Genomic DNA, 8,622 nt, shown 5'->3' on the forward strand with positions numbered 1-8,622 from the left:
TCTCAGCATCAAAAAAAGACTGAAGCTTTAGAGGGGTGTCGACACTCCTCAAAAGCCTCTCTTTTCTTACCCCTACCTATTAAAGAGAGGAGTGCCCGTATCAAAACAAAAGTGGGTCTCCCATATATATAGCTGGATCATATTCTACGTGAGTGAAAGGTGAGTCCAGGGACGGAGCCCCTAGAGGGGGCACTTGACCCCCCCTCTTCGATTTTTGCCGGAATGAAAAGTTAGCGGCTTAGTGGCTTAGTGGGAGGGCTTTTGGTCCCAATAGACCTCGCAAACAGGTGGGTCGGGTCAGGTCGACCCGCGGGTCATGCGGGTGCGGGTCATGCGGTTGCGGGTCAAAATGACCCGCATTCCTACGGGTCAGCAACCAGGTGACCCATACCTAGTGCGGGTGGGTCGGGTCGACCCGCGGGTTACCCGCATGTTTTTCCAAAACAGAGTTTTTATTAGGCGGTGATAAATTCACCCCCTTCTATGTATGAATTCACCCCCTAATTTTCAAAATAGACGGTACAGCCTACACCATAGGATGATCCAAACCGTCCATTGATGGGTCACAACGTAAATAGATCGTGCCCCAAAAATAATGGCATAGGATGATCTCAACCGTTCGATCTATAGAAGTTTCCATATTTTTAGTCCCTCTATAGATCGGAGGGTTAGAATCATCCTATCCTCATGATTTTTTGGGCACAACCTATTTACATTATGGCCCATCAAATGCACGGTTTGGATCATCCTATGATGTAGGCTGTACCTTCAATCATCCATTTTGAAAAATAGGGAGTGTATTCATGCATAGTAAATTAGTAATGCTCATGAGCTACTGAAAGTCGGGAGTCCTCAAAAAGTGAGATGATGTTAGAAGGGCTGATTTCCAAACACAAGTGCACTATTCCAGCTCAAAAATTGAGATGCTCTTAGCCCTTGATCTCATTTTCTATTTTAAAATAAGAAATGTTAAAAAAATCCAAAAAATCGCAGGTGCCCGCGAGTTGACCCGACCCGACCCGTGTTTTTGCGGGTTGGGTCACCCGCGGATCGGTTTTGGCGGGTCACTAAAACCCCGATCCGTGCCCGCAAATTTGCGGGTGGGTTGGGTCTACCCGCGGGCACAGGTCGTATTTGCCAGGTCTAGGTCCCAATGTCCCATTCGTTCTACAAAATAAGAGGATGCGGTTTTTGTGCCTAAACGAGAAGTTTCCGGTTTCAAATATAGGGGAAGACATATTCAACCCTTTTATTACTTGGGACAGCCCACTTTAGTGTAAAAGATGAGTCATAAATGCACTGGACGGGGCTGAAAAAGTAAAAAAATGGACCAAAAATCTATCGTCATTATTTTCCATTTTTTCTAGTTGTGATGGGCTGATGGGTGGCAGTACAAACCCGTAATTTTCAAAATGTACGATGCGGCCCACTCCATAGGATGATCCAAACCATCCATTTATTGGGCCACAACGTAAATAGGTTGCGCCCCAAAAATAATTTCCGTAGGATGATCATATCCCTCCGATCCATAGCAAACTTCAATAGATTGAAGGTTCAGGATCATCCTATGGATCGGAGAGTTATGATCAGCCTATGGACATGATTTTTGGGGCACAACCTATTTACATTGTGGCCCAACAAATGGATGGTGTGGAACATCCTATGGAGTGGGCCAAACCGTACATTTTGAAAAATACGGGTGTGTATGGGCACCCATCACATGATTTCTCTTCTACCCCTTTCCTTGAATTTCCACCCTTTTGTTTGTCTTTTCCTATACTAACTCTATTATAGGTAGGGGTGAGAAAAGAGATGCTTTTGAGGAGTGCCGATATGAAAGCAACTATTCTTACTATTTAACTATGCTGATAATAGAAAGCTGTTTTTGATATAGACATCCCTCTAAAGCTTCAATCTTTTCTTGATATTGACAAAAGTAGCGGGCATTTAATGAAACGTGGGAAAAGAGGGGCTGCCAACTAAAAACGAGTAAAAAAGAGAGCTTTTAATGCTTCAAAACCCATAATGATTTACCCACCCTCAACTCAAGGCTCAAGGTATCTTGATATTTTCTTGCATGCGATCGGACCAGATTTGCCCATTGGATTTCTCTAAATTGTAGCTTATTCCTCTCACACCCTCTCGCTTATCCACTTCCTTATTTCAACATCACACCTTTCACTGCTTGAGGACTTTACCGTTAAAACCTAACCTTAACTGGGGGGATTTTTTCCCTCAGGGGGGGGGTGAATTTCATTTCCCTTTGCTCAAATGTTAACCTCTCTAACTCAATATACCATTTTATTGCTTGCATGTAAGAACATTTACCCTCGATCCATTCTGATTTGCTGAAACTTTAACTGCATCTCTTCTCACCTTTTTTCATATAGCCCCTCCCCACCCACCTCTGCAATTATTTTTTGAAATGATAATGTGACTTTATCAGAAGAAAGAATTTCCACAGAGCGAGAAATTCTTATCACCCTTTTTCAATAAATATTCAACTGCCTTACCTAGGACAAAAAAAATAATAATAATAACCTACCACATGTTCACTGGGCCACTCAGTCAAAATCCCTACCTCGAAAATACACGATGACAACGGAAAAATTTAGTTGGTTCAATTTTTTTCTGGAACGACTCACTAGTGTCCAGAAGGACAACAAACCCATACCAATCTCTTTTAACGCTACAACATTTAATAAACCAGTCATCTACAGGAATCTTCCAACTTCCTGCCCATGAAACACTACTAATTTTCGAGTCTTATCTGGAAAGAGGCTAAGGCTCTGTTTGTTTTGGATTTTAATAACCGATTGGAAACCCAAAACAAAAAGGGCCTAAGAAATATAAAACTGATTGTTAAGGGGTCGTTGTCGTTGAGGTGAGCCAATCCTCCTGTGCGAGTAAACTTCTGCTTGCCTTATCCTCTCACCACCTCAGTATCTACAACTTCAGACTTCTAACATGGTGGGACTCAATAACAACCCAGCAAACTCCCAAACTCAGTAGTAGCACTCGCAAACAACCCAGCAAATAAATAAAACAACTAAAATTAAATAATTCAAACCTAAACCACGACCCAGCCTACTGAGACTCCTACGAAACAGGGGCTCTTAACTCTCACCTACTTTTGAAAACTACCTTGCCCTCAAAGGCTGAAGGTTGACCATTCCTGTAACTGACCAGAATTATCCAGTGTAGCAGCTTCAAGAGGCAAAGCTGACCATTGAACTGGGACCTTCGTTAAGGCCTCAGTATTCCTCTTGACCATGTGATGCTCTAAGATTTCTTGAGGTTTTGACCGCAATACTCCATCAGAAATTGGTGGGAGAGATGCCTCTACACTGTTGCACCCACCTTCCTATTGAAGCATGAGACGTGTGAAACAACCAGTTACTCCAAAAGCTTAAGCTGTTGGAGAAGATGCTATTTAATCTTTCATACTTTAACACACACCTTCACGTGTGGCCACTCTTTCTAGGGTTGGCCTACACATGGCACATGTGTTCCCTCTTTTGGGTTTGGCCATTGAATGTGGATTTTTGCAATCCGGGAGGTTTGGACTCAGGACCTCTGCTCTGATACCATGTGAAACAACCAGTTACTCCAAAAGCTCAAGCTGCTGGAGAAGGCGTTATTTAATCTTTTATACTTTAACAACATGAAAGACAGGGTGCATTTTGGCATTTTCTGACTAGTTCAGCTTGTAAGCCATAGGACCAACCTCGTACACAATCTGAAAAGGGCCCTAATACTTTGGACTAAGTTTCGAGTTGGTTCTCATAACAATTATGGATTGGCGGTAAGGCTGTAGGCGTAGGCATACCCAATCTCCCAACTCGAAAACTCGCTCCTCATATAAGCATTCAATTTTGGGCAACTCGTAGATTTTCCTTAAGTAAAGCTACAATTTTATCTCTTGCCCGCAATTCTTGATCTAATTGCTCAATGTTTGTTTAGATAAGCTCATATAATTAGTAGTGCTCTCCCGTATACCAACTTGAAGATTATCATTTTGATGGAAGAGTGGAGGTAGTATTGTAACACCATTCAGTTAAACCATTTTTTTTATGAAATGGCGCAAATTATATTAATAGGTAGGGGGAAACCCAAGACTACAGAGGTCAACAACAAAAAAGGCAAAAAGAAATGAAAAATGACAATGAAGAAGCAAACCTCAAGAGTAAAGATAATAAAATAATTTCAGACTCACTTGGTTCAACTCTGGCAAGACGGTCTGCCTCAATATTGACCGAACGACAAACATGCTGAAATCGAATCAAATGCTCATCCAGAGTCTCAGAACTCATCAAACAACTATGTGAATCTCCACGGGTGAGACTTGTCCAACCATCTGATGTGTTTAAGGAATCTCCCTCCACAATTAGCCTATCCAAGAGACTATTATAAAAAAAATCCCAAAACCCAAAACTGCTCTCACCTGTCTCATTAGAATCTTTGACCCCAATAGGGCCCGAAAAAGCCCATCTCGTTGCTCCCTCCTCTTCTCTAAGCAACCCTTCTCCATACCTGCTAGCCCAGGGTCAATGCATCTAGGAGAAGCGGGCTCCACCCTATATGATCCGGAGCATATATCCTTCCAGCACATGTTGAGATCTTAGGAGAAGCGGGCTCCACCACTCAGACTGTTACTGTGGTTGAGTTCCACTGAAACATTGTAAATACGTCTCCAAACATCTATTAAGCGTGTGTTTGGCGTACCGTTTGAAATAGCGTTTTGCAAAACGGTGTTTTGGTTCAAAACGGCATTTTGCCAAACGGCGTTTTCATGTTTGGTTCGTCAGATCAAAACGACATTTTAAACGGCAAACGGAGGTATTGTGTGTTTGGTTGCAAATGCCCCAAAACGGAGTTTTAGTGGTAAAATGACCAAAAAGGGCATTGTTTGGTTGGCCTCAATGTAACTCAACTACTCTCTCATTAGGCCCAATATTAAAAGGTCATTAGGATCTCATTCAAACATTATTAAAATTAAACATCATTGCCAAAAAAAAATAAAAAAATGGCTATAACTTTGGAGTTCTTCTCCTTCTTCTTAACGGCCGGATTTGCGGATGAGTGGAGGCGTTGAGGCAGTGAGGCAGACGAGTGGGGTTTGCAACTTTGCAAAGTAGATGAAGAAACTCAGAAAGTAAGAAACTAGGGTTTCTTTTAATTCTTTTGTCTTTAAAAAATCAAAATTAAGAGATCATATAATGATATCAGCAGCCCCATTGTTTTGATTTAGTATATCCACGTGATTTCGGCAACCCATCAAAATCCATTGACACAACAGCCCACACCTGATTATGGATGGGTAAGGTTGTAAAAGACCAGCCAAAGACACTTATTTTATTGACAAATCTCACACTCAACAACTCATTGGCGAATGTCCTTTTTCATTCCTTTCCAATACAAACCTCTAGAAATACCCCTCAAAGGCTCTAAGGTAACATGAACAACTGTTGCAGGTGTGTTGTGGTGCTCACAGAAAGCTCTGTTTTCTAACTCGAGTCTGGTGTAAGAATTAACTGGTTCTTATAGCAGAGCTATCCATCATTCCAAGTATAGTATGGAACAACAGAATTCCCTTCCTTGAGACTTTGAATCACTTCCTTGAGACTTTGAATCACTTTTTTGTCTCATCATGTAACTCCCACTCCATTCCAAGTTCTACAAGAATGTTGGCCATGGGCTGGGAAAGTATACACCCAACTCAGCCTCTTCCATTTTTTTTTATCGGTAGATGGGGTTAGGCGGACCCCGTACCAGAATATTAATTAAAGATGATACAAAAAAAAGAAACAAAGACACACCCCAATCCTTAGGACAAAGTCTAAGGAAGGGGCAGAACAACCAAGGACATGCTGCCCTTAAAAGCAAAACTCAAAAACAAGCAAGAGGAGAGAGAATACACGTGATCTCTAGAGAGAGAGTCTCCAAATTAAGACCCTATTGGACGGTATCTTCCATCTTCTAGCTAAACTTTCTTGCTCTGACTCTTCCTCAACTTCTGAAACTATGGGGATTCTGTTTTTCTTTGAAGGAGGAGCTCTATTTTCTTCTGTTGGGGGGTGTACTTCATCCACTTCCTGTTCCGACTCAAAACAAGCAACATTGGGGTCAATCTCACTAGTATTTGTTTCATCACAAAGATCTTCAAGAATTTCATAAGGATTTTTGGAAATGGGTAGAATGATTGAGTCCGCCATTTCAGAAACTCGACCATTTCCAGCTATTTCTTTCTCTGGGTTGATCTCCTCCAGCTTGCTCCCAATGCTCGATTGGACTTTATTAGGACTGGGCTTTTCCTGAATAGTGTCTCCTTTGGATTGGCCTCCATTCTGATTTAGTTTCCATTTTTTTTATTCTTCGTGGGGCAATTCGCATCTGTATGGTTAAAAGTCTTGCACTTTTTACACAATGGCAGTCTCCACTCGTATATCACCCTTTGAGGAGTGACATCCGAGGAAGTCCAATTTTCTGGAAGACTTGACCCAGCTTCAGTTTCAACACAAAAACGAGCATAGCTTAATCAAGACCCTTCCACAGTTTGGGCATCCATGTACTGTGGCTTACCGATTTTACTTGCAATCTTGCTAACACCTTCTTGGGTCCAAACTTTCAGATGAAGTTCTGGAAGCCGGATCCAGATTGGAATACTTGAGAGCGACAATTTTCCGAGAGATATGTCTGGTGTCCACCGCCGCAGAACCAAAGGTCTTCCATTATACGAGGTATTGCTTTCCCGAATGCAATCACAATCTTCCGCAGCATGGAATTTAAAGAGGAAGAATCTTCCATGAAGAGCAATAAGTTGAAAGTCACCTTTGGTTTTCCAAACTCGAGATAGATGAGCTCTTAGGGCCACATAGTAAGGACGTTTTCTCGGAAAATACCCAACTAGAGCATTTTCCTACCTCTGTTCCGCTCTTGAAACAACCTCATCCGTAAAGATTACCTCCGTTTCTTCTTCTTCCGGATCTTCGATGAAGTCCAAATTCGTCGGTTGGTTGGGTTGGGCCTGGGTGAAGAGGGAGCTCTAAACCAAGGAAGCAGGATTCATTCCCTGGACTGTGCGATTCCCCAGGACGCGGATCCGATTCGGGAATCGGTTCGAATCTCCGAAATTGAGAATCGAGGTTCGGATTTGTCGGAAGCCCGATTCCCAATTTATGGGAACCTCGATTCCCACTTTATGGGAACCTCGGTTCTCAATTTTTAGAACCGTGATTCCCAGTCAATTCCCCGGCCAATCCAAACTCCCCAGCGACTCTCCGGCAAACCCACGATTCCCGCTCCTAATCATCCTGGAGCCTTCGATTCTCGCTTTCAAATCCCGAAATAAATCCTGCTTTCGATTTCCACCCTGGCAACCTTGCTCTAAACATTGTTTTGTTCAAGTTTCTTCTCCTCGGCTGAAGATAAAGATGGCCGTTCAGAGCCTTTTTTGTTCTCCCGCTCGAGATCCATATTTGAAATATGAGGGCTTTTCCAGATCTTTCTCGTCTGTGGCTATTCCTCGTTTGGTACGACTCAGTGGGGTTAAAACCTGCATTCAATGAGTCTGCTTTTGAAGTCCTGCCTGCATTCAATGTGCTACGTGTACTTACTAAGACTGCATTTAATGTGTTGTCTGCTAATTGTGAGCTGTCTTTCGTTGGAGCTATCAATGGCTGTGAATAGGTGCCTGGAAGGAGCAGACTTTTGAATTGACACTCTATTTTGCCATTCATAAATTCTGGGCTTTTTCTGAGAGTTTAAGGAGGATTTTCCGTCGTTGAAAAGATCCACAAGCTGCTCAGAGGCAAGAAGACCAAAATCAGGAGATTTATTATTCTCCTTGATTGAAGGCGCCGGTGGATTCATTGAATGGCAGTAGGGAGAAAAGGCTAAGAAGTAGATGCTGTGAAAGTGGGTGGCATTTTAAAACTCTGATTAAACCTAACAGCTGAACTGCTATAAGAAAAAAATAGCAGCTTATAACTTAATGAAGGTTATTACTCTATTCTTGCTCAGCCTCTTCCTGTTGCCGGGATAGTGTGTCAACTAAAACATTATTTTTTCCCTATTTATAAATCAGCTCAAATTCATAACGCATCAATTTAGAAAACCAGGATTGCTGCTCGATTGTAGTGGACTTCTATTCCTTGAGAAATTGAACACTGATGATCTGTGCGGATGGTAAACTTCTTACCCATCAAATACGGCCGTTTCTATTGAATTGCACTTAAGACCACCATCATCTGCCTCCATATGTTGACTTACCCAAGTTTCTTCTGGAGAACACCTTGCTCATGAAAACAACAAATTTGTTTCGCCACACCTGATCGGGCATGGCTAGAACAAGGGGTGTGCATAAATCGGTTAAAACCGAAATAACTGACCGAACCGAAGTCGGTAGGTTATTTCAGTTCGGTTAGTAGGTGGGGCGGATTGGATTCGGTTATAGAAACATCTGATTTTCGGTTATCGGTTGCGGTTGCAGTTTCATTTTGAAAATTTTCAGTTAAACCAAAAACCGCTACTCTTTTACAAATTACAAATTACAAATTTACAATTACTTACATGTTAACTTTAGTGGTGGTGGGGGCTGTACAAAAGGAAAAAAAGAGGGTG

The sequence above is a fragment of the Tasmannia lanceolata genome, unplaced genomic scaffold (assembly GCF_043159265.1).
Source record: "Tasmannia lanceolata isolate RefF3 unplaced genomic scaffold, GAP_Taslan_0.1 ptg000002l, whole genome shotgun sequence".
In the NCBI taxonomy this organism is placed as follows: domain Eukaryota; kingdom Viridiplantae; phylum Streptophyta; class Magnoliopsida; order Canellales; family Winteraceae; genus Tasmannia; species Tasmannia lanceolata.